This window comes from Centropristis striata, chromosome 17, assembly GCF_030273125.1.
Source record: "Centropristis striata isolate RG_2023a ecotype Rhode Island chromosome 17, C.striata_1.0, whole genome shotgun sequence".
Taxonomy (NCBI): Eukaryota; Metazoa; Chordata; class Actinopteri; order Perciformes; family Serranidae; genus Centropristis; species Centropristis striata.
The window spans coordinates 5737659-5764137 of record NC_081533.1 but is presented as its reverse complement, the minus strand read 5'-3'; the positions used below and the strand labels follow the sequence as shown (position 1 = coordinate 5764137).

The 26479-nt window shown below is 36.5% G+C and overlaps 1 protein-coding gene across 1 annotated transcript in view; it reads left to right on the top strand.

The window, feature by feature from the left end:
* nat8l (N-acetyltransferase 8-like) overlaps nt 1-26479 on the top strand; it is a 32509-nt gene that overhangs the window by 3497 nt on the left and 2533 nt on the right. The window lies entirely within an intron of this gene.

Genomic DNA, 26479 nt, shown 5'->3' with positions numbered 1-26479 from the left:
GCAGCCAACAAGAAAAAAAGCCTATAAATATACATGTTTTTATGGGACTTTTTTGTATAATAGTTTTATACTTTTACCTTTTTATATGTCCATCGATTCTCGTCCGCTTATCTGGGGCCGGGTCGCGTGGGCAGCAGGCTAAGCAGGGCATTTTCAAGGTCCAAAACAGGTCATTGAGCATATTTGTGGTTTTTATTGTAGTAAATAGTATTATATTTCAACTCGGATTTCATGATTTTTGTGTATTTTTGGGCTCAATATGTTGATAAAGTAGGTTAAAGTGAAAAAATTATTTGTCGGATCATATAGGTGAAGAAAAAATGGATACCAAATATGGGTATAGTAAACATTTTTCATGTGGTACATGAAGTAGGCCCAGACCCCAGAGGGTTAAAACTATTGTAACTTTGCTGCAGCTGGGAGGAGAAAAGCCTGAATAATTACATGAAAGTCAGTGTGACTTACACACACTTGAAACTTTAAAACGAGCAGCTCGGTCTGGTTAGTCTTCAGGCAATCCAGAGGCAACTCATCAAATATGCAGGTCCCCTCTCTCTGCTTCCCTTCTTCTTCTTCTTCTTCTTTCCCACCCCTCCTCCCCATCTCTTTCTCCGCTCCTTCCCCCACTTGCACTTGCTTCCTCCCTGTGACTTGCAGGGAGGGGGGCGGGTTGCATCACAGCACTATTGATCGCGTGAAGGAAACTGCTGATACACTTTCTGCAGTACGCTCGGTGTCGGCAGGGCTCATTTCCTGCTCTAAAGCTTCTAATTGGAAAAATCAATCCACCTCTAGTGTCATCTCCAACTATTCATTCTCTCCGGGAGCACCCGAACCCCCCCCCCCCCCCCAGCAGCTCCTTGGACACATTTATCCCCTGTTAACCCAAACCACGTGGCCGATATAAAAAGCAGGTGTTAGTTAAGCCAGTCAATTGCCCCCCCATTGTGTCTTTCTCTCTGACATTGTGCCCTCTGGCCTGGTAATCCACCGCATACACAATTGCAATTTAGCATTCCCATTATTGCCGCAGGGCCGAGATGGTTTAGAGGCGCTCAGGCACCACTGCTCCTGGACAATGCTAATGACTGTCCATGCAAACAGAATGGGCCCTGGGGGACGGACACCTGGGTACCAGCACGTAGTCCGATCCTGGTGGAGAGGCACCTCGCACAGCGCTGACATTTGTTGCGCTGTGTTGCCGTTATGCACAGAATGCAACACTTGAAGAAAAAGCTTCTTATTGGGAGCGTCGGGAACAGTTTTCTACCAAAGCCAGAGCAGTTTTGGCTGTTTTTACACCACAGACTTCTAGTTTTTATCGTGCATGATGAACCTCTTGAGTTTTTTTTTTTTGGTTTTTGAGTATTTCAGCTGCTGTAGTCACTGTCTCCACCACTGTTATAGGAGAATGCAACACTTGAAGAAATAGCTTCTTATTGGGAGCGTCGGGAACAGTTTTCTACCAAAGTTAGAGCAGTTTTGGCTGTTTTTACATGGCAGAGTTCTAGTTTTCATCGTGCATGATTAACCTCTTGAGCTTTTGGTTGTTTTTTTAAAAGTATTTCAGCTGTTAGACATGTGAACTGGAGGTAAACAGCTGCTGTGGTTGTTGTCTCCACCACCATTATCAACAGAATGAAACACTTGAAGAAATAGCTTCTTATTGGGAGTGTCATGAACGGTTTTCTACCAAAGTTAGAGCAGTTTTGGCAGGTTTTACACAATACTTCTAGTTTTTGGTTGGTTTTTGAGTATTTTAGCTGTTAGACATGTGAACTGGAGGTAAACAGCTGCTGTGGTTGCTGTCTCCACCATTGTTCTGTACATTGTTCTTTTACTAATTAGTTTCAGACAGACGAAAAAAATCCCACATAGTGTTTTAGTGTGTTTGTATGGATGCAGCCAAAATATGATGGCAGTTTTGGGTTTAGTTGCTTTTATTTAGACTAAATCTACTCTATTAAAGCAGACAGAGCTGAGTTTTTGACTTCTCCAACTCTTACTATTGGACAGCCAAGGATTTTTCCTCCAAAAAAACGTAAACTATGACTGTTTTGCTCATTAAGTCACTACTATTGAACCCTCTGGAGCAACAGATCACGCTGTCAGCTTCCCTTTAAAGTACTGGTTTGAGTTTCATACCAGTTTTTGTTTGATGATGATTCGTTTGATGAGGCAAAGTAAAACCAGAGAAAAAAAAATCAGATATATTAGAGGTTATCTTCTATGTTAAATTTGCAACATTTCAAATGTTTATTTTGTGTGTTTTTTTGGGTTGAAAATCTTGATCCAGTATGTCAGAGATACATTTTTTAAAAATCAGGTCATATAGGTTCACGACAGAAAAGCATTCAAAAACAGACAAAACAGCCCGAAAACTCCAAAGGTTTAATACAACGGCCAAGGATTTAACCCCCAAAATAACATATAAACTGTGATTAGTTTTGCTCATTTAGTCATTAATACTTAATGTAGCGAGAGAAACTTATTTGAAACGAACATTTCAAAGCCTTTAAACCTGTAATCTGTCAGCAGGAGAACCAAAAAGTCTCAAAAAACAACCAGGAAATCCTTCTGTCATCTTTTAGTCTTTTAGTTTGCTATCAATCAGAAAAGAAAAAGACTGATTCGAAAGAAAGAGTTGAAAAGGGACATACAAAAGTAAAATGGCATTTACTAGAATCAGATAATTAAGGGCTACTTGACTTTGTAAATATGTTTTTTTTAAACCAAGTAACTAACTTAAGTCAGTATGAACTTAATCTTCTAATCTGCACAGTGAGTAGATGCTAGATTGGCAACATCTGCAACATAAAACATCAATAATAAACAGTGGGAACTTGAAAATTGACTTGAAATTGAAATTAATTTTCTCTGCAACACTGGACATATTGAGGACAAAAAGTAAACATTTCAGATGAACATAAAAGCCACATTATGACAAATAAATATGCAGTTTTTAAAGATTTTGCAAGGAGGAAACATAAAGAGTGTGTCAGATGTTTATCTAAGTGTGTGTGCAGCCCTGTAATTCATCAAATTAACCCTCCTGTCAAATTGACCCATTTCAAAGTTTAAAAATAACAAATAAAATACTTAAAAGTATCTTTTCATGAAAAGAAAAACTTAAAAAATGTCCAAAAAAAAATAAAAAAATCTATGTAATGTAAAACCGTTGCATTTTTATATGTAGGTCTTTCCAATGTATGTTAAAAAAAAAGTTTTAACATTCATTTTTTTCAAGGGTTTCAAGCACCTGTATGAACCCTGATTTATATATAAAGACAGAAGAAAAAAAGAACTATATCAATATATGCGATATGGTTTAATTCCATATGACATTTAAAAATATATCGATATATCTTTTATGTCAATATATCGCCCAGCCCTACTGCCAAAATATTTATTTTTAGCAAACTGATTATTATAAATGTGGCAATTTTTGTGGCTAGTCAAAAATGTTTTCTGACTCCTGAGACCTGTAGCTCCAGGCTGCAGCCCTGCACACAAGAACTCTTATAAAACCTTTATAACATAAAATAAAACCCATATATTCAGTCTGTTTCTGGCATTGTAGAAACTCCCATCTGTTAATTTTAATCCTTTTAACTACCGGCTTGGACTTTGTGAGGCTGAAACACATTTTCCTGCAATAAATATATTTATATGAGAAAAGAAAAACGGACATTACAAAATAACTAAATATGACAAACCCTAGTAAGGACAGCATTTATATATAAAGAAAGAAAAAAATTGAACTATATCGATATATTTTGTTGTATGGATATATGGCCCAGCCCTAGTTGACCCCTGTATTAATCTCTCAGTTAGTCACTCTTCACATTATTTAAAAGGTGAATAGAATAAACTGAGTCACTGTGTTGAGGTAATAGAGGAAGTGGAGCCACGTCTCCTCGTGGAGCGACTCCACCGATCAATACTCTTATCTTCTGTGTTGTGATCACTCACTCTGCTGCCACTTAAGGCCAGCTGTCGCCTCTTTCATTTGCCACGTAATAAAGTGTGTGTGACTCTGTGTGTGTGTGTGTGTGTGTGTGTGTGTGTGTGCGTGCGCACGTGCATAGAGGCTGTAAAGCAAATTAAACTAACAATAGCTGAGAGTATAAGTGTACATCTTTTTAAAGTAATTTAGTAATTTTTTCTGTCATTTTGTGTCTTTTTTTGGTCATTTTGTTTATTTTTTTAGTAATTTTGTGGGGTTTTTTGGTCATTTTGTTTATTTTTTTAGTAATTTTGTGGGGTTTTTTGGTAATTTTGTGTCTTTTTTTGGTAATTTTGTGTCTTTTTTTGTCCTTTTGTGTCTTTTTTTGGCCATTTTGTTTATTTTTTTTAGTAATTTTGTGTTTTTTTTGGTCATTTTGTGTCTTTTTTTTAGTAATTTTGTGTCTTTTTTTTGTCACTTTAATACTGCCCAGGTAATTTAAGTTTGAGACCCCTGAATTAGACACATTAGACTTGCAAGAAAATCTGATTTCTTCACAATAAAACTACTGAAGCTAGTGGAACTATTTTGGAAGGAATAAAGAACAGTCTGTGTTTTATTTGGCAGTGGCTGCTGGTGTAAAAAAAAAAAGTGAATATGGCTGTAAAAAGGGGCAGTGATGCAAATGAACCCATATTTGATTCATTTTTTAAGCTCAGTTTGCAAAGGAAATACTTGAAAGTGAGATCTCTTAAATGCTCAAAGTTCATTATTGAGATTCAAGAGTTCAATAAGAGTTTGAGTGATTGCAATCTGCCGGCTGAAACCCCTCTGACTCCTCCTCTTTCCATCAATCTTTCAGTCTTTCCTTGGAGGCGATAAACCAATAATGACTCAATCTGGCGATCAATATGTCCACCACTAGTGTGTTAACAGCTACAGAGCAGCTGCTGGAGGAAACAGAGCATGAAGAGCAATTCTTTAATCAGCTAAAAGTCTGTTTCTCACATAAAACAAATGCAGAATGTTGAGTTATTTATCTGTAAAACTACAACACAAGCATCTGAAAACATGGTGATTTATCCAGATGTTGTCAGATAAACAGCTGCATGAATTAGATCAGGGGTCTCAAACTCGCGGGCCAATTGTGGCCCTCGTGACGATATTTTGTGGCCCCCACCTTGATATGAAAGTTTAATGTGAGTTTTATATGAATGGCACTTTACCGTGTTGTGTGTGGAAGGTCCCTCTAATTACTTTTTTGGTCATTTTGTGTCTTTTTTTGGTCATTTTGTGTCTTTTTTTCATCATTTTGTGTATTTTTTTTTAGTCATTTTGTGTCTTTTTTTGTTCATTTTATGTCTTTTTAAAGTAATTTAGGGTTTTTTCTCTCATTTTGTGTCTTTTTTAGTAATTTTGTGTCTTTTTTTGGTCATTTTGCCTCCAGTGGCCCCCAGGTAATTTGAGTTTGAGACCCCTGAATTAGACACATTAGACTTGCAAGAAAATCTGATTTCTTCCCAATAAAACTACTGAAGCTAGTGGAACTATTTTGGAAGGAATAAAGAACAGTCTGTGTTTTATTTGGCAGTGGCTGCTGGTGTAAAAAAATCTCATGAAATGAAATTCGGCTGATCAGCGTTTGCACGCTGCTGCAAAACGAAGCCAGAGAAGACGCTCGACTTTGGCTTCAAAACTCGCCTCCATCTGGAGGATTGTGCTGACAAAACATGACTTATTTGGTTTGTGGCAGTTTAGAAATCTTTTTTCTTTTATACATTTTAGGTTTTTTTTATTTGACATTTAATTCCCACAAGTAATAACTGGCTAGAATGTTTTGCCTGACTGATTTTGTTGACTTGATACTTTTTCCTTATTTATTTTCATAGGTTACTTAGTTAAATTTGTCTTTTTTTGTCTGTTTTAATTGTACTTATTGTTATTTACTTCTCTGCTGTGCTGAAGTAAAGTAAAGTAAACTTTCAGGAGTTTTGGGCTATTTTTTTAGACATTTTTAAAATTCTACAATCGTGCCAATTCAGCACATTGTAGAAGTTAGCAGAAGTTAGGATTAAAAGTTATTACAATGTAAATTGAATTCAGAGTTGAGGAAACTCAAAAAACAAAACTTAAAATATTTTGTTTAATTGTCCAACTTAAAATTTGATCGAAGTTTGTTGCCTTGAAATTTTGAGTCCACCCAACTTTCCTTTTTTTGCAGTGTACTACAAAACCAATTTGTTAGATGTCCTGGACTACTGAGCTGACATCATTTTTTAATAAGCAGCTGAAATATTAAAGTCTACGTCTAGTAACGACACTTTCCAAGCAGCTGCAACAAACAGCAGCTCTGTGAGTGTGATTGTGTCTCACTGTATCCTGTCAGCTCCGTTCTCATCATCATCATCATCATCAGCAGCTTGTTGCTTCGTCTCGTAGGAAAACCAGCGTCGGAGTAACTACGACTCTTAATCCCCCCAAAGGTCCAGAAGGACAGCAGAGGACGAGTCGTATGAAAAGGGAAAGCGAGTGTAAACAGCGAGCGGAGGAGGTCACACTCCCTCCCTCACTCTTTACTTTCTCAATCACTGCAGGTCACTGCGAGGCAGATTAGAGCTGAAGAAGTGGCTGTAATATAATGAGACGCTGAGCCAAATCCTCCCCGGCTGGAAGTGATACCCAGTCAGTAACGCTGCTGCTTAATGAGGCGTCATGACCACTGCAGGGTCTCATCAACGCAGGACACGTTATGAAACTGACGCTCAGCCTCATTCTGCCTCTGTGTGTGTGTGTGTTCTTGTACTTCCTACATAGTGAGGACCAGGACACGTTTTTAACCAACAGAGTGAGGACATTTGTGCAAAGTGAGGACATTTCGGCCGGTCCTCACTTCTTTAAAGGCTTTTTTGAGATTCCAGACTTTATTTTAGGGTTAAGGTTAATATATCAGGTTTTTGTAAAGGTAACCATGTATTGTAAGGTTAGGGCAGGGGTCTCAAACTCAAATTACCTGGGGGCCGCTGGAGGCAGTATCAAAATGACCAAAAAAAGACACAAAATTACAAAATAGACACAATATAACTGAAAAAAAAAACACTAAATTACTTTAAAAAGACACAAAATTACCAAAAATACACAAAATTACCAAAAAAGACACAAAATGATTTAAAAAACAGACACAAAATTACCAAAAAAAAGTAATTAAAGGGACCTTCCACACACAACACAGTAAAGTGCCATTCATATAAAACTCACATTAAACTTTCATATCAAGGTGGGGGCCACAAAATATCGTCACGAGGGCCGCAACTGGTCCGCGGGCCGTGAGTTTGAGACCCATGGGTTAGGGTAAGGGGCTCGGGAACAAGGTTGTTATAGTTAACGAAAATGAAACGCAACAACGAAAACTAGAATTGAAAAAACATTTTCTTAACTGAAATAAAAATGGGTTTTAAAAAAAAACGATAACTGCAACTGTAATTTACTAACTTAAGTGAAAATGTTTGTCTTTTTTCATAAATAATGAAGTTGGATCAGACAAAGGAAATAAAGGCAAAATTTACTGTGACCTCTTTTAATCTCCCACCCAACAAATACCCCATTAATAAAAACTAAACTAAAACTAAAGCATTTGAAAAAAATAAATACTAAACTAAAACTAGCAAACTCACTCTAATAACTCATTAAAACTAACTGAATTTGAAAACAAAAATCCACAACAAAATGAAAACTAAAACTGATGAAAAATCCAAAACTATTATAACCTTGCAAGGGAATTCACTGTTACAATGAGGGTCCTCACAAAGATAGAAGTACAAGAATGTGTGTGTGTGTGTGTGCACTGGTACCTGCTGTGCTTATTTTAGCTCTGAGAGAAGCAGACAGACAGAGAGAGAGAGAGAGAGAGAGAGAGAGAGAGAGAGAGAGAGAGAGAGAGAGAGAGAGAGAGAGAGAGAGAGAGAGATGAGTGCTAGATAAAAAATCGGGGGCATGGGAGGGAGGGGTGAGCTCCTCAACTATTATATGTGAGAATAAACAGTGGAGCTCATAAAGGATCTCCTGGGTTCATTTCTGACTCCTCAGATAAATAAAGCAACCTTCTTTCTACTCTCTCCTCTCATTTCTCTTCCTTCTGCTGCAATCTGAGCCTCGGTTATGTCTCTGTCTCCCACCTGTATCTCTCCTCCTCCTCCTCCTCTTCTTCTTCTCTTCTTCTTTCCTCTGTTTCTCCTCTGAGCTGAAGCTGCAGAGGAGGATGTGCTGCAGTGGCCAACTGGGTTATCCATCAGCTTGGCACAAAGGAAGCCATGTTTCCTCTCCAGGCCGGCCGAGGAAACAAGCCTTCAGTCTCTTTTAAAGACTGGAGAGAGAAAAAAAAATTAGAGACGTTTTTTAATTTACTATTCATTCGTTCATTTATCAGCCGGCTGCCAGACGGGTGGGGACGTTTTTATGGACAAAGAGGCCGACAGAGCGAGCCAAAGAGCTAAATATTTTTGATTGCAGCTTCTAAAATGTGATTTTTTTAGTTAGATATCATTGTATAAAGTTTAATTAATAATCGTGATATTGATTGTGGTTATTATCAATAAAACCATGGAAAATGTCTAGATATCAGCTCTTAAATTAAACTCTTATCACCTATTTTTGTTGTCATCATTATATTTGTCCAAACAAATGTACCTTTAGTTGAACCAGGCATTAAAATGAACAAGAAATTACAGAAAACAAGGCTGGTCTAATAATTATTTCCATGACTGTATATCAGTCATTGGTAGAAAAAATATTCAGATCTCTTACTTCAGTAAAAGTACTAATAATACACTGCAAAACTATGCCACTACAAGTAGAAGTCCTGTGTTCAAAACTTACTGAAGTAAAAGTACAAAAGTATCAGCATCAAAATGTACCTAAAGTATCAAAAGTAGAATAACTTGTTATGCAGAATGAACCCACTCAGATTGTTTTATATATTCTAAATATACACAGTCAGCCATAAAGTTGGAATAAAATATATATATTTTTTAAATGATTTGTTTTCAGACTTTATGGGCGAGCGTGCAATATTGGGTTATTATTTTTGATGCATTTTAAAGGGGTTTTAGAGTTGTCCAAAAAAGACACAAAATGACAAAAAAAAGACACAAAATGACTAAAAAAGACACAAAGTGACTAAAAAAGGACACAAAATGACCAAAAAAGACACAAAATGACAAGACAGAATGACCAAAACCCCCCCACAAAAAGACACAAAATGACAAGACAGAATGACCAAAACCCCCCCACAAAAAGACACAAAATGACAAAATAACTAAAAAAGACAAAACAACAGACACAAAAAGACAAAAAAAAAACACAAAATGACTTACAAAGACAAAAAAAAAAACACAAAATGACTTACAAAGACACAAAAAGACATGAAAAGGATTCAAAAATGGACAAAATAGCCCTTTAAGACTCCCTAAACGTAACGTCCAGTAACTCTGGAGCCTGTCACGATGTTCGTCATGTTGTCCTTTACATCTGTACAGACAGAGTAACCAGAGAAATACTTCATCTGCAAGAACACCAACACGTGTATCTGTCGTCTATTCAGCGTTTTCAGGGATCATTAATAATGCATTGTGGCCTCACTACCTTCAGCCTTTGTTCCACGTTCTGATTGGATCAATACTGAACAAAGACACTCACTGGAAAAAGTAGATGACGTGTCAACAGCCGAGTTGTTAATTGCAGCGTTTTCTCACCATCGTGACTCTCTGGTGACCAATCACAAGGTTTCATCGCACTTGCAATTGCACTGATAAGCAGTTTTACAGCCTGTTATCGATAATGAATGATTAGACCACCCTTGTTTTCTTCAATTTCTTGTTAATTTTAATGGCTGGTACAACTAAAGGTACATTTGTTTGGACAAATATAATGATAACAACAAAAATAGCTCATAAGAGTTTAATTTAAGCCCTATTTCTGATGTAATTTGACAGTGTTTTACTGTTTTATTTCTACAAAACATTTCTACATTTCTACATTTCTATTTCTACAAACATTTTCTAGAGTGCCATTTAGCCATTTAGCCATTTTCCGTGGTTAAAATAAGTTTAATTTCGAATAGAAAGAAAATATTATGTTGATCATTTTTCTAGCGTAGAAAAGAGCTCGATACCACTGTTAGATAATGCTAAATATGAAGCTAGCAGCCAACTTAGCTTAGCATAAAGACTGGAAACAGGTAGCCTAGTTTTCTCTAACTCAAAGCAGTAATCATCAACTATATATCAGTCATGGGAAAACTATTAGACCACCCTTTTCTTCAACTTATTGTTCATTTTAATGGCTGGTACAACTAAATGTACATTTGTTTGGACAAATATAATGATAACAACAAAAAATAGCTCATTACAGTTTAATTTAAGAGCTGCTGGTCGAAAAGAAAAAGCTAAATATTTTTGATTTCAGCTTTTAAATGTAATTTTTTTAAGTTTAATATCATTGTATGAAATAAGTTTAAGCTCGAATAGAAAGAAAATATTATGTTGATCATTTTTGTAGCGTAGAAAAGAGCTCGATACCTCTGTTAGATAATGCTAAATATGAAGCTAGCAGCCAACTTAGCTTAGCATAAAGACTGGAAACTGTTAGCCTAGCTCTCCAAAAGTCTCCAAAAGCTCCAAATATGATGTCATTCTTCATGACATCCAGACTAGAAAACAAAGCAGCGTGGAGCCCTACTGTATTTTCATAGTTTTTCTTGATAATGATTTTGGTTATTATCAAGAAAACCATGTTAAACGTCTAGATATCAGCTCTAAAATTAAACTATTATGAGCTATTTTGTCGTTATCATTATATTTGTCCAAACAAATGTTCCTTTAGTTGTACCAGACATTAAAATGAACAAGAAAATTAATAAAACACGGGTGGTCTAATAATTTTTTTCCATGACTGTAGATCAAAAACTGCAGTTTACCTCAGGTAAAGTAGGTTTGGGTTAGAGGTTATTTAGCATGTGGGTGTGAAGCCCAGCCTGGCGTTTGAAGAGAAGGGGAGGGGCTGAGGCTGTAGCAGCCATGTGAACAGTGGCATGCACACAGTAAAGTGTAGCATGTGTGTCAAATGTGGACATGTACCTGCATGCGTGCACATAAACACAGGAGATGCGTGGATGTGTTGATGGGCAGGAAGGCAGTAAAAGAGTAAAGAGGCTGATAATGAGTTCCTAATGGAAGGATGCTCCTTGTGAGTGTGACTACAGGCACCACTCTGCTTTGGGTTTAACCTGAAGGCCCAGTTGTTAAGAAGGGCTTCTTGTGCTGTAAATCCTGGCTTAAATACGCATGAATTATTCATCTTTTTGATAATTGCACTGTTGTGTGTTTGCGTGCACACATCTGGAGCGCACGGTCACCGCCGCTCGCCCTCAGTTGTCCGTGACGGGGGAAGAAACTGCTGATGCGTGGGTTACACAAGACAGGCTAATCCATACTCCCAGCATGCACTCTGACCTGAGGAGGAGGGTGTGTCTCTGTGTCTCTGTGTGTGTGTTCTTGTACTTTCTACATAGTGAGGACCGGGACACGTTTTTAACCAACAGAGTGAGGACATTTTTGCAAAATGAGGACATTTCGGCCGGTCCTCACTTCTTTAAAGGTTTGTTTTTTTTGAGATTTCAGACTTTGTTTTAAGGGTTAAAGGTTACAATTAGGTTCATGTTATGGTTAGGGTTGGGCATTTAGTTGTGATGGTGAAGGTTAGGGTTACCATGGTAACAAAAATTCACAACCCAATTAAAACTAAAACTAATGAAGAATTCAAAACTATTATAACCTTGCAAGGGAATTCACTTTTACAATGAGGGTCCTCACAAAGATAGAAGTACAAGAATGTGTGTGTGTGTGTTCTTGTACTTCCTACATAGTGAGGACCGGGACACGTTTTTAACCAACAGAGTGAGGACATTTTTGCAAAGTGAGGACATTTCGGCCGGTCCTCACTTCTTTAAAGGTTTTTTCTTTTTCTTTTTGAGATTTCAGACTTTGTTTTAGGGTTAAGGTTACAGTTAGGTTCATGTTAGGGTTACCATGGTTACCTTAGGGTAAGGGGCTAGGGAACAAGGTTATTATAGTTAAGTTGTGTGTGTGTGTGTGTGTGTGTTGAAGGGCAGGAGGCAGAGTGTTGTATTGGACCAAGAAACACTGAAAAAACCCTCTCAAAAGCATCTTAAAGAGATAATTGGTAGTTTTTTAAGTGGGTTGTATAAGGTACTTGTCTTTAGTCAGTGTGTAACAGTTGGACTCGTTATGCTTCAGTTTAAAGAAACAGGCAGGAAGATAATCAATGAGCTGCAGCAAAACGTTCAGCCAAATCATTATCAGTTTAAGTGGACACTTTATTTAGAATATTTTCACCATTTCAACTTACAATCAGACCACCGTGTTGAGGTTTACAAGTGAGGAACTGCAGCCGTTCTCTATGCTCCTGTCAAAGGCAATAATTAATCAATGATCGATTATTGGTAGTTAAGAATTTGGTCGATCACGTGGAATTTTTAATCGATCTGTGTATTTTTTACATTTTTATTTTATCTCTGATACGTCAATTAGCCAATCAGCTGAGAATTAAGTTGGATAAAGCTACAGTTTGAGTAACACTACAGTTGAAAAAAAATGATAAAACAAAGAAGCAAAAATGCAAGAGTTTTAATTTGAGCAAAACTAGCCTATTGTATCAAACCTTGCTAGCATGAATTACTGAGTTTCATTTTATCCAAAACTTATTTAAACACAAAACACACCTAAATATGCAAGATTGCTGTAAAAACTAACCTCATACCCTTCGGGGGCTAAAACATAAAGCGTTGAACTCCTTGGCGTTATTTTTACAGTTTAACCTTGCAAGTTAGTTAGTCTCTTTTCGTCCTTTCAAAATAAAAGCATCAAAACAGGCTTTTTGCACAGTACTGGAAATATATTTTCTTTTATTTTGCCCATGTATCAAACTTTTTTAATGTACATTTGAAATACCTACGTACAAAATACATGACAATTTTATATGACAATGATTTTTTAAAGATTTTTTTTTTTTAATTTTTTTTTTCTTTTTATGTAAAAATACTTAACATTTTTTTTTTTTTTTACATTTTTAAACGTTGAAATGGGTCAATTTCACCCGCTAACATAACAGGAGGGTTAAGGGAAAAGTTGTACATAACAATATGTAGAAATAGATTCAGCAAAATAAACTAGAATTAAATAAACAGTTTTTTATTTATTTATTAATTTTTAACAAAACACAACATAAATCACCAATAGACAAACACAGTAAAAAAAACAAGAACAACAACAACAATGTGTTAAGGTTCTTAAATAAACAGTATAAACTAAGAACTAACTTATCTCTAAACCAAAGTTAAATATAATAACTAGAGGCTTTTGTGACATGGATATATTATAAAAGAACTATATGCTTTTGGTGATTGAAACGTAACATCTCTTCTGGCAAAGCAAGAAACAGAAGAAATGTGTTAAAAATGGATTGTAAGAATAGATTAAAATGCTTTAACATTGTCTGATATTGCAGCACATTCATCCGAGGTGGAAATATCACCACTAGCAGCAAAGCCTACTCACCGTTTACTGCCTGGCCGGGTCACATTAATCATGCAGTGATGCAACAGTTTTGACTCAGAGCCACTACTGAAACATAAAACACTGGAGCTTCATTTGCTTCAATGTGCAATAACACACATGGTGCAAAAAAAAGTAAATAACTTCTAAAAATAACCATAAATGCATAGATTTATTATTATTACAAACACAAAGCAAATAGACAGAAAACACAGAGAGCCACCGATGAGATTTACACCCACAGACGAGTGAAAGACTGCGACGTCTAGACTGAACGCTTATCTGATGAATTATCCCGCCGAAGGAGAAGAGAATAATCTTATTAGACACCATAAAAACTATTCCTGAGTGTGTGTGTGTGTGCCCCTCCTGTGTGCAATTTTTCGGTTTTTATCCAGGGTTCGTATCACAACATCAGCCAGTGTTTCACACTCCCACACACATGCACGGCGGCATATTAACCCTCTCAAGTCCAGGAGATTTTGGTTCAAACTTGTCAACTTCCTATGGATTAATTTCTGTCTCTGTTCAGCATCTTTCAGTCTGTCCTTACATCACATGCATGGCTCCTTTTTCTCCACACAAACTTGGCTATCAGTCAGATTTTATATTTTATTTTAAATTAACAAAGTATAAAGCTGCCAGGAACCCAAAATACAAACAAAAGACATAGGTGTCTATGGAAATGTACCATTATTAGGGCCGGGACTCGATTAAAAAAATTAATCAAATTAATTAGAGGCTTTGTAATTAATTAATTGAAATTAATCGCATTTTAATCGCATATAAATATTTGACCTGAGAACAGTGAGAAGTCATTTTTTTCACATGAATTTTTAGTATACCATTGAATAAGGACTGAATACATAAGCTGAAGCAACAAAAATATTGTTTATTTTTGTTCAAATCCAACAGACCAGTGCAATTTTTGCCATTAAGTGTAGCAATAGCATATTTAGAAATATAGTACATTTCATAAATCCGGGTAGCCTATAGGTAGGTAGACCTTCTGTAAACTAGAATACTTTGGTTTTTAAAGTAAAACACAATCCACGCCAGCTACCACACTAGCCGCTAGCTGCTATATGTTTAGCATTGAGGTGATACTTGAGGCTGGATGTGCTGCGGTGATATGTGAATTCCTTGTTGCATAGCAACACAACAATGCTCTTATGGACGCTTCCATCCGTTGGTTTTTAGTAACTAAATGTCCCATCATCCACGGGGCCAACCAAAGGTCTCATCAGCTTCTTCCTTCATGTTCACTGTGGTTTGTTGTTGTCTGAACTCATCAACGCTAGTTGGTGCTCCAGTATAATCGGTCCGCCTGAAACTCATCCAGTGAGAAACGTTCCGCGGTGCAAAAATAAGTGCGATTAAAACGCGTCATTTTTTTAACGCGTTCATTTTTGTGTAATTAATTCATCTTAATTAACGCGTTAAAGTCCCGGGCCTAATATATATAAATAAAGTTATTACTGTAAATAAAAGTGTATTTTCAATAAATAGATGGACTCCAGAGGGTTAATATCCCTGTACAGAAATTAGATCCGTCGCATTACGAATACAGTAATCAGATTTTTTTGTGTGAATCATTTCTGAATGCTCTTCTTCTTCTTCTCTCCCTGACTTGATTTATGTCTCGTCTTGAGATCATCTGTATCCTTCAGGTCCCCTCCCCCTCTCTAATAATGGGAGATTTTCTGTCCTCCCTCCCCCGTCCTGTTTGTGTGCCCTCGCAGCAATAATGGATCCTTTCAGGCTCGTTGCTATTACTGTTAACACAGATGCTCCTCCTCCTCCTCCTCCTCCTCCTCTGCTCACTCACTCTTTCTTTCAGAGAGGACAGATGAATGACTTCTTCTTCTTCCTCATTGTCCCTCTTTCCTCTCCTTTTTTAAGCACTTTATTTTTCAAGTTACAGAACAGTAAACAACAAATCAAATCAATCCAACCCACCACTCACAAGGCAGAAATAAAGTATTAATAAAATGAGTAAAATAATTCCTTTTTTTGGTAATTTCGTGTCTTTTTTTTTGTAATTATGTGTCTTTTTTAAAATAATTTTGTGTGTTTTTTAATAATTTTGTGTCTTTTTTGGTAATAATCTCACAAGGCCGAAAATAAATAATTAATAAAATAAGTAAAATAATTTACTAATTACTTTTTTGGTAATTTTGTGTATATTTTTGGTAATGATGTGTATTTTTTTAAATAATTTTGTGTCTTTTTTAAAATAATTTTGTGTCTTTTTAAATAATTTTGTGTATTTTTTTTGGTCATTTTGTGTCTTTTTTAAAATAATTTTGTGTCTATTTTTTTGGTCATTGTGTCTTTTTTAAATCATTTTGTGTCTTTTTTGGTAATTATTTCACAAGGCCAAAATAAATAATAAATAAAATAAGTAAATTAAAATGAATATGAAATAATAAAATGCAATAAATAAAACAAATAGATAAATAAAAAACCCCAAAATAAATTTAAAAAAATCAATAAATTCAAAAAAGGGCAAAAACAGAAAGGAAAAAAAGACAATTTATACTTTATACTTAGACACACAAACACACTCATATTGAAGCACTTCTACTCTTATATAAAGGTATGACAGGGACATCATATTTCCTCTCCTTTTCTAACTTTATCTCTCTGAGTGAGTCAGCTCATTCAGACGACTCTCCCATCTCAGTTACACACACACCAAAACACGGCGGAGCAGAGCTTAATGTAGTATTAATACAGTGTGCATTAATACTATATTAAGCTCTGCTCTGTCGTAATAAGCTGCTGTGTTGGAGCAACAGGGGGCTTAGTGGCTTGCTCAAAAGCCAGACAGGAAAAGTGTATTTATTCCCTCTTTCCAATCAATCTTATGGTGACATGAGGGACTAAGCAGCTTCTCCCTCATGGGTTGTAGAGAAAAGTACAAAGGAAGAGACAGAGGCAGATATGGGAGGAGGAAGAAAGAGATAAAAGAGAGAGATAACCCTCTGAACCCTTTGAAATTTTCTTTAAAAGATCGGCAAAAATACACAGTTTATAATAGAAAGAAACTGTAAAAACAGGCATTATCTGCAAAATTTTAGTCCTTGAACTGATCATAAGGTACAAAAGTTTCTGTTAGAAAAAGTAACCAAAACAAAGCTTAAAATTGTGATAAGTCTGTCAAAACTTTATTCACTTTATTCTAAATGTCTCATTTAAAACGTTGCCAAAAAATAAAGTGTTTGTAATAACTAGATCCTGTTAAAAACATTAAATTCTGCTCCTCAGAGACACTGAAGACATGATTGATTCTGTGGAGACCAACGGTCACGTGACAAATATTCACTGAAAATCTGTTTACACAGAGCAGAGGGGAGAGGACAGGAGAGGCTGTAAAGATGCAAATAGTTCAATATGTATAATATGTGTATATGTATACATGTGGAGACACAAAAACAATTGAAGACTTTTTAACTAATGATTTTTGCAGCCAACAGCAGAAATCCCAAGTTCTAGTCACAAAAAAAACAACTTCTGCAGCTCGCAAACCGAATGTTATATCACTGAAAATGAAAGGTCACGTGACAAATATTCACTGAAAATCAGGCAGAACTGCAGGCTGTTTACACAGACCAGAGAGGAGAGGACAGGAGAGGTTGTAAAAACGTAAATAGTTCAATATGTACAACATGTGGAGACACAATTTCCCCCCAATATTCATGACACTTGTGGGAACTTGGAAAAGTGTTTATATATGTATATATAAATTCCATTTTATCCCAGTTTTTTAAAGATAATTTATCAAATAAATACAACTTGTGTTGTGTTGTTCCCACTTCTAGCCATGATTGTGCTGATTTCATAGAGCTGTGTATTTTTTGGTAATTTTCAATTACTTTTTTAAGTAATTTATTTTTTTTTCCAGTCATTTTGTGTCTTTTTTAAGTAATTTTGATACTGCCTCCGGCGGCCCCCAGGTAATTTGAGTTTGAGACCCCTGATCTAGAGCATCTTAATCTCATACAAACTGCCCTTTGGAGCATAATGTCATGCCTCCTCCTCCTCCTCCAACTTTCTCCCTCTCGCTTCTGTTCTTTCCATTTCTCTCGCTGCCCGTCTCTATCTTCCTCTCCATCACCAGGAAGTGCAGTTCCCAGCAGAAATAACGATAGCTTGCTAAATCCATGCACTTTAACAGCAGTGTCAGATTCAGCAGATGTGATGCTGTCTGAGCAGTGATGTCAGGAAGCGTAGAGGTCAACTAGCCTGCTTAGCTTTCACAAGGAAAAGCAGATTCAGAGGAGTGGGGAGGTGATGCAGGTCTTTTTCTGGTGTACGCTGCAAAAAAAGAAAAGTTGGGTGAACTCAAAATTTCAAAGCAACAAACTTCGCTAAAATTTTAAGTTGGACAATTAAACTAAATATTTTAAGTTTTGTTTTTGAGTTTGCTCATCTATAAAACTTATAATTTTACATTGTAATAACTTTTAATCCTTACTTCTGCTAACTTCTGCTATGTGCTGAAGTGGCACGATTGTAACGCCGCTATGAAATGTCAGCTAATGTTGCGACCACAATGTTGAGTTAGCATTGATACGCTAATGGCTACTCTTGTAGCTGTAACAAGCAGCGCCGCTAGCATCAGTTCGCCCCTAGCATCAGTTAGCCGCTAGCATCAGTTAGCTGCTAGCTTTCGCGAATGACCGAAAACCTGCTTGTGTTTAAATGTTGAAAACGTGTAGGTTCTCTTATCCAACAAAAGACGTACAACACTGCACAACACAGCTCAGAATACAATTCCTGCATTATTTTAATTAATTAAATTAAATTAAGGGTTGCTTACCTTTGTGGACTCCAGCTGGAGGCAGCACAGCCACAATGAGACCTCAAGTGCAGCGGCAACTCGGAAAGTTTGCTTTCCCGCATTTCACAACAAAGAAATAAGAGTTAGCAGAACTATTGTCCCTTGTTTTGAACCCCGACTTATAGATAAGATATAAGTAGACAACAACTCACCAACTTGTTTTTGAGCAGACAACTGGCTTCCTTTGTTGTGCTAACTTACATTATTGCCCTACATGTCAATAATTTATGTTTCCAAGTTTTACCAACTTAAATCACTGTTTTAGGCCAAAAAATACAAGTTGGCTTTTTCTGGTGTAGTTCGCCGCCCCCCATGTGATCGTAGTGTGTTTGAGACACGGTGTTAAGTAATACACACAGTCTGACAGGCAGAGGGATGGCTGGTTGGCGTGCTCTTCCTCTGCTCTGTCCTCATTCCTGGCAGTGGCTCAGTTCAGACAGATGGTCAGGAGGCTTTATGGAAGCGTGTCCCCCCTCCTACGCCAACACACACACACACACACACACACACACACAGACACACATGCACGGTCATAATAATGCCGGCAGAGTACCACAGGAGTTGACGCTGCAGCTTTAGCATCTGCCAATAATGAAACATCATGCCGTAGTATTAGTGAAGGCCGCGAGACACTTAACCACTTACAACTTTGAAAATCCGACTCATTCAGACGGAGATCTCTTTAGACATTCATCCATCAAAGCTCCGCATAATCGACTTCACGCTGTCGGCCCCCAAGTGGCACCAAGATTGATTGCTTTTTTTTCTTTCTTTCTTTTATGGGCGGAGGACTTTTATTACCCAGAGAAGTAATGTCAGCAAACTGCACAGTCATCTGACCTACATTTGGTCCATAAACAGTCAACAGGACTAAGTTTTCATGCCGGTTCAAGTGAAGTTTTGTCATTTTCTCGCTGTGAGGCGAATCACAAAACAAAGGCAGATATTAAAACTAATGTTTTTGCAGCTGATGACAGAAATCTCAAGTTCTAGTAGCAAAAAAAAAGCTTCTGTAGCTCACAAAGCGAACCTTATTTCACTGAAAACTAACGGTCATGTGACAAATATTCAGTGAAAATCAGACAGAACAGCAGACTGTTTACACAGAGCTGAGAGGAGAGGACAGGAGAGGTTGTAAAAATGTCTTTAACCCTCCTGTCGTCCTTCCGGGTCAAATTGACCCAATCTGTTTTGACTATTCCTTCTTTCCTTCCTCCTCCTGCCTTCCTCTCTTCTTTCCTTCCCTCCTCCTGCCTTCCTCTCTTCTTTCCTCCTTACTTCCTTCTTTCCTTCCCTCCTCTATCCTCCGTCCTTCTTTCCTTCCCTCACCCCTCCTTTCTTTCTTTCCTTCCTTTCCTTTCCTCGCTCCTTCCCTTCTTTTCTTTCTTCCTTCCGCCATCTCCTTTCCTTTCTCTCTTCTTTCCCTCCTCCTGATTTCCTCTCCTTTCCTCCTTCCTTCCTTCTTTCATCCCTCCCGCTTCCATTCCTTCCTTTATCCTCCTTCCTTCTTCCCTTCCCTCGCCCCCCCTTTCCTTCCCTCCTTTCTTCCCTCCTTTCTTTATTTCTTTCTTTCTTTCTTTCTTTCCTTCCTCCTTCCTTTCTGCCCTCTTTCCTTCCTGCCTCCCTCCTTTTCTCCCTCCTTCCTTCTTTATTTTTTCCTTCCTTTCTCTCTCCTTTCCATTCTTTCTCCTTTTCCTCCTCTCTTCTTTCCTTCCTCCATCCTTCTTTCTTTCCTTCCTTCTTTCCTCCATCCTTTTTTACTTCCCTTTGCGTCCTTCCCTCTTCTTCCTTCCTCGACCCGAGGACAACAGGAGGGTTAAAAGACAAAGAGAAGCCCAAAATACACTGTGTGTTGTAAAAAGAAACTGTAAAAACTGGCATTATCTGTGAAATTTTAACTTGATAAAAGGATACGAAATTTTCTGTTGGAAAAAGTAATCAAATCAAAGGTTAAAGTGGCAGCAAGATTGATTGCTTTTTCTTTTTTTTAAGGGCCGAGGTCTTTTATTACCCTGAAAAGTAACGTCAGCAAACTGCACAGTCATCTGACCTACATTTGGTTCAGAAAATCAGACAGAACAGCAGACTGTTTACACAGAGCTGAGAGGAGAGGACAGGACAGGTTGTAAAAATGTCTTTAAAAGATTGCCCAACACACACTGTGTGTTGTAAAAAGAAACTGTAAAAACTGGCATTATCTGTGAAATTTTAACTTTCCGACAGTAAAAAGTTTACGAAAGTTTCTGTTGAAAAAGTAATCAATTCGAAGCTTAAAATTGTGATATTTCCGTCAAAAATCACTTTATTCTAAATGTCTCATTTAAAACGTTGCCAAAAATGAAGCGTTTGTCATAACTAGATCCTGTTAAATAAATTAAATTCTGCTCCTCAGAGACACTGCGAAGACGTGATTGATTCTGCTGAGACCAACGGTCACGTGACAAATATTCACTGAAAATCTGTTTACACAGAGCAGAGAGGAGAGGTTGTAAAAATGTCTTTAAATGATCGCCCAAAATACACTGTGTTGTAAAAAGAAACTGTAAAAACTAGCAATTTTAACTTTCTGACAGTCATTGAACTGAAAGTAATCAAACTGAAGCTTAAAGTGGCAGCAAGATTGATTCCTTTTTTTTTTTTTTTTTAAAGGGTGGAGGACTTTTATTACCCAGAAAAGTAATGTCAGCAAACTGCACAGTCATCTGACCTACATTTGGTTCAGAAACAGTCATCAGGACTAAGTTTTCATGCAGAGGGCTGATTTCAGGTCAGATTCGCCCCTCAGACAACCTGAGGGGTTTCCTGATTAGAGGCTGATCTGGACAGATTATCTGCCCAAAAGCTCCTGTAGTGTGAGAGGTTTACAGATATAATCTTAATGATTGCAACTGGATCAGAGTCTCCATGATTTCTGAACTCCTAACACGATGTACTAGGCCCATTTAACACAAACAATTAAACTTTAGTTCTTTTTATCTTTGTATCTATGATTATTTATCATATCTAATTAATTTTATATTATTTTCTTCTTAGTATTCTGTCGATATGATTTACTGATTCATACATAAAATGCGTTTTTTTGCTTCTATGTAAAAGCTCTTAAATGAAATTCTTATGAGCTATTTTTGTTGTAATCATTATATTTGTCCAAACAAATGTACCAGGCATTAAAATCAACAAGAAATTTAAGAAAACAATGGTGGTCTACAGTTTAAAAGTTTTGTACTATCTCTTGATTTAGGGTAATTAAAACGTCTACTACGGTGATATTCAATTTTTTATTTTAAGCCCTATTTCTGATGCAATTTGACAGCGTTTTACTGTAGTTTTAACAAACATTTTCTACACTGTAGCCATTTTCCATGGTTTTATTGATAATAACCAAAATCATTATAAAGAAAACCATGTAAAATGTCTAGATATCAGCTCTTATATCAAACTCTTATGAGCTTTTTTTTTGTTATAATCCTTAGATTTGTCCAAACAAATGTACCTTTAGTTGTACCAGACATTAAAATGAACAGTTTGAAAGTTTTGCACTATTCCTTGATTCACGGTAATTAAAAACGTCTACTACGGTGATATTCAAGTTTTATTATATGCCCTATTTGTGATGCAATTTGACGGTGTTTTACTGTAATTTCTACAAACAATTTTTTTTAATGTGCAGCCATTTTCCATGGTTTTCTTCAAATGAACAATTAATTGAAGAAAACAAGGGTGGTCTAATCATTTTTTCCATGACTGTAAGTCTTGATAGGGCCCCTTAGAAATGGACTGAGAGGTTCCAGACTTGCATTAGTGATTTGATCTGGTGATATCAAGGTAGCGTCTCCATACCTGAGACCAGAATTAGATTTGGCCAGACAGGGTGAATCTATAAAGTCTCCTCTGAGGTAACTGGATGCTCTGTTTGGCTCTTCGGGATGTTTTCAGGAGTCATGAATCTTCCCGCATACAATTAAAAAAAATCACAAATCCCCCTCAGAGATAAGAGGAAGACCAGATGCAGACAGCCTCCCGGTGCTGCCGTACCCCCGTCTGGTTGTCCAGGTTGGGAGTACTCGGGTTTTCCTGTTGCGGCGGCAACCTCCATGTGACAGTTGTTTGATTCGGTGGCAGAAGCCTCCGGATCAGATTAGCACGAGCCTGCAGGGGCTTCAAACCCCCTGACGCTCCCACAGAGGCTCCATGTCAGTGGCTCCTCTGTTAACCCTTTGATGCTCAACATATAAACACCTTCTAATGCACAACATGGTCTAAAGTGACCCGGCTAAGTTTTTATGTTCTATATCTTTGCAATAAATTAATTTAATCATTCAGTATTGCAGGTTTTCCTCAAATAACTTGTTTTTGGTCATCATACATCCTATTTTTTTTGTTTTTATTTAATACTTTTTGAATAAAAACCCTTTGTTTATCACTACACTTCAAATGCACAAGGTCATTTTTGACCCATGTTGTGCATTAGAAGGTGTTTGTATGTTGTCACCAATTTAAAACCTGACAAAGAAGAGACAAATATTAACTCTCCTATTTTTTTACATTGGCGTTTTTCCAATGGAAATTATTATTTGGTGGCTCTAATAAGTCTCAAATGTTAAAATATGTGATTTTCCAATGTAATCTGGTGGTTCTAACAACTCTTTTAAAGTTAAACCTTCAAAATAAGACAAACATAGTTACACATATACTCACATTTTTAATTTCGTGAATCACTTTTTGTATCACTAAGCTTCTAATGCACAAGGTCATTTTTGACCCATGTGTGTAAACTTGATGTAATAATACAAAAAATATTTTCTTCATAAAGTATGAAAGGAAAAATGGATATAATGATCTGTTGTAATAATAAAAACACAGCCAGTGTGAAATAACATGGGAAATGAATGCGGGTCATTTTTGACCCATGTTGTGCATTAGAAGGTGTTTATATGTTGAGCATCAAAGGGTTAACGTGTGTGCTTCAGGTCGTGTGTGTGTAAGAGTGGGAGGAGGTTATTATGTGTAACGGCGAGGAAAAGAGAGAGCAAGGACAGAGAGAGAGAGAGAGAGAGAGAGAGAGAGAGAGAGAGAGAGAGAGAGAGAGAATTAGGATTGAGAGCTCGCTGACAGACGGTGACAGATTTTTTCTGTCCGCAGGTCACGGAATAGTCAGATTTACTTCATCTATAACAACCAGATGGCATTTTAGTACAAACCCTCTAACCTCTGCCAACACATGCCGTAAATACTGCTGACATTGATGGGGAAGAGTGGTTATGTAATAAAAAACCAGGAGGTTGATAGGGTTCATTTTTCCTTGAAAGATTAAGGAAATTAAGCAAGAGCACGCACTTAAACGCTGTGTTTGTTTTACAAACTGCCTGATTAGGATTCAAAGAGGAATCATTTAAAAAGAAACATATTAGTCGGGGATTTAACAACCTGCGAGCTAGTCATTCTACCCAGGTTGGCTATAAATGACTTCAAATATGTTCTCATTTTCTCGCTGTGAGGCGAACCATGAAAAAACAAAGGCAGATATTAAAACTAATGATTTTTGCAGCTGATGACAGAAATCTCAAGTTCTAGTAGCAAACAAAAACTTCTGTAGCTCACAAAGCGAACCTTATTTCACTGAAAACTAACAATCATGTGAAAAATATTCAGTGATAATCAGACAGAACTGCAGGCTGTTTACACAGAGCTGAGAGGAGAGGACAGGAGAGGTTGTAAAAATGCCTTTAAAAGATCGCCCAAAATACACTGTGTGTTGTAAAAAAGAAACTGTGAAAACTGGCATTATCTGTGAAAAAATTAACTTTCCGACAGTCATTGAACTGATAAAAGGTAACGAAAGTTTCTGTTGGAAAAAGTAATCAAATCGAAGCTTAAAATTGTGATATTTCTGTCAAAAATCTATTTATTCCACATGTCTCATTTAAAACGTTGCCAAAAATAAAGCGTTTGTAATAACCAGATCCTGTTAAAAACATTAAATTCTGCTCCTCAGAGACACTGTGAAGACATGATTGATTCTGTTGAGACCAACGGTCACGTGACAAATATTCACTGAAAATATGTTTACACAGAGCTGAGAGGAGTGGACAGGAGATGTAAATAGTTCAATAGGTAAAACATGTGGAGACCCAATTCCTGCAAATATTGATGACACTTGTGGGCACCTGGGAAAGTGTTGTTTATATAAATTCCATTTTATTCCAATTTAAAAAATATATATAATATATGTCATTATAACTGCACAATGAAAATGCCATTCAAAGGCTAAAATAAAATAATTTAACAGGGTTGTTAAACTAGACTTGTTGCAATGTATTTCAGTATTTAACCAAGTAAAATGGAGTTTTGTAACAAAACAGTGAATTTATAATGAAGAACCTCAGAAAATTCCCTTGTTATGTCCATCTGTAACTGATATACTTCCCCCTCTTTTGTCTGTTTCTTTAATTAATTTATTATTTATCTAATATTACTGTTGTTGTTTTTGTTATGTCAGGGGATGTTCTGGCATGTTAAAAATGAAATAAAAGAAAAAGAGCCCAATCATTCTGAGTGGTGAACAGATATGTCTATAGATTGATATTAAACGGGTTGATATGGAAGCTCTTAGCGGCGCTCTGGTGGAGGAGCATTGTCTGCTGACATTTTATCTGCATTGTTCTAACCTCGTTTGTCTGTCTGCACGAGTGTCAGTCTTTTTTATCTGTCTGTCTGTCACCAGTGTCTGTTTGAGTGGATAATATATCAACTGTGGGATCCAGCAAGTCCATACACAGGACTTTTTTTATATGTATTCAGCTTTATTTATTTTTTTAACTTTATTTTTATTGAATATTTCAACAAACATTTTGCATACATCTGGTATACATAAATCGAGCCCCTCCAATAATGCATCCTCAGATTACACTCTTAGATTACTCTTTCCTCAATCTTTCATCTTGGATCAGATATAAAATAACTTGACAGTTTTATATCCTCCAATAAAATTGTGCAACTGAAATAGAAGTCATCCACTGTCGTCCAAAAATTGTCAAACAGCAATTTGTTCCTGTGTAGCAAAATTAGAGAAATAAAAATAATATTCATAAAAGAAAAGAAAAAATAATAACCAAAAAACAATAAATCAAATTAGAAATAATTATAATAAAAAAAATAAAAAAAACAACATAACTTTTCAACTTCTGAAGCTATGAACCAGGATACTTTTCCTTCTAAGGATGGACGTCTCAGATATGTCAGACCTGTTTTATGTACACTACCCAACTTTTCTATATTCTTTTAAATTTGTCCTCCTCCAGTCTTTTTTATTTGTTTTTATCTATTTTGTTCCTTTCATGAAGGTGGACAACAAAATGTGTCCAGAGACACACTGTACACCTTCATGATTGGAAAGGAGCAGCAAGAGGAAAACATTTCTTTTATTTGTCTGCCCCATACTTGAACAATAAAAATAAAAAAAAGATGGTCTGACATCACATCCAATTGATTTTCAGTAGCCTACACCAACAAAACTTTGATTATAACAAAACACTTAAAACAACAAAAACAAACAAACAAGACAAAAAACAAACAAAAACCCATACAAGTACATGTTTACATCTCAAAAACAAAAGACCAAAAAACAACTGATCATAAACAATCAGTTTAGGTTTCCAGTACATATTGACAATTTTTTCTGCATTTGTAAAAAATTTTTAAATATATTAATATCTGTACAACCTTTTAAATCCTGTAGTTGGGAATTCCATATATCACAGAGAAAGTTAACTTTTCCGTCACTTAAATATTATGTATAACCTCAACCCAGTCCTCAATCTTAAGTTCCTCCTTCTTCATCCACTTTTTCTATGTATTCAGCTTTAACGTGACAATATTAGGTTCCTAATTGTGTACAAATGACCCAAAAAAATGCCAAATTACTTGTTCTAATCCCTCACAACTTCTCTGCTCGTCTCCACTGTGAGGCCTGAGTGACTGCTCCGTCATGCCTTTTAATCAGCAGCGTCTCACTGAGTGGCTAATGTCATTAAGCTGCAGGTCTCTGTCCTGCTCGTTCAC